Raw genomic sequence first — 1,204 nt, 5'->3', positions numbered from 1 at the left:
ATCAGTATGCTAGGAAGTGGTGTATTATAATCGTGGATTTTTTTTATATTAATGTAGCTTATTCATAAAAAAAGGACCAATGATGTGCTCTTTTCAAATTTTTTGAAACTCATAGCCCTGAATAGGGCATTCGTTTGGCTTAGGATTGCCACATGTATACCATAAAAAAATGCATAATATGCTGACCATCCTCTTGGGGAAATATCTCATTTCAAAATATCCGGATGATAAAAGGTGGCATATAAACCTACATGTTTCATATCGTTTTTTTTTTTTCATTTACAATGCTTATGACATTGATTTTAAGCCTAGACTTATGTTACATATTAGGTTGTTTATTATCATTATTACTTCAGCAAAAGTTTTGATTTAACATACAGCATATTACCTAAAGTGACAAATGTGGCTTAAAAAAGAAAAGAAAGAATAAACTACTTATGAATGTCGAAGGATTTATGGAGCTTGTCAACTTACTATGTGGGGAACGCAAAGAAATGAATGAAAAGCAACCGTTTTTAGTAAAGAAATACATTTCAGTGCAATTTATTTGTAACTTCCCACATTTTGCTGAAAACTTTATGAACAAATTTACTTGCCCGTGTTCACTTTGTAGCCTAATTTATGCATCAAATCGTATATAACAATCACAACTATAAAACAGTAATTATATATATATATATATATATATATATATATATATATATATATATATATATATATATATATGGTGGGGTGGGTAAAAGCTTCACTGACGTTCCTGGATTTGAATATCTTCCTGGGTTCGCGCCCAGGATCAGGCAAATCTATCATCGAGAAAAAAATTCCCCTTCGGTTAAGCATATATGAAAATATATTAATTCCGAGGTAGAGCGAATTAGATATTAAAGGACAGGTGCTAGGGCAATTCGTCCCTGGTGAATTTGTCGTTGCCCAATTCGTCCCGCTCAATTCATCGTTGCTCAATTTGTCCCCAAGTTAAAAGACACTAGGTTGTTTAACTGTTTTATTTATTATTTTCCTGTTTTGCACAGTTGGAAACAAAAGGTTTTTACTTAGATAGAGTTACTTCTAAAGAATACACCCATCCAACAACATGGCTACCTGCAAGATTTTAATTTCAGAGAAAGGAAAAAACAAAGTTGTTGATGAAGAGAATTATATATATACTAAGAATAAGGAGAGTGCAGATAGACTGAAGATCTAC

Source organism: Macrobrachium nipponense, chromosome 22, assembly GCF_015104395.2.
Source record: "Macrobrachium nipponense isolate FS-2020 chromosome 22, ASM1510439v2, whole genome shotgun sequence".
In the NCBI taxonomy this organism is placed as follows: Eukaryota; Metazoa; Arthropoda; class Malacostraca; order Decapoda; family Palaemonidae; genus Macrobrachium; species Macrobrachium nipponense.
Note: the sequence above shows the minus strand (reverse complement) of the source record.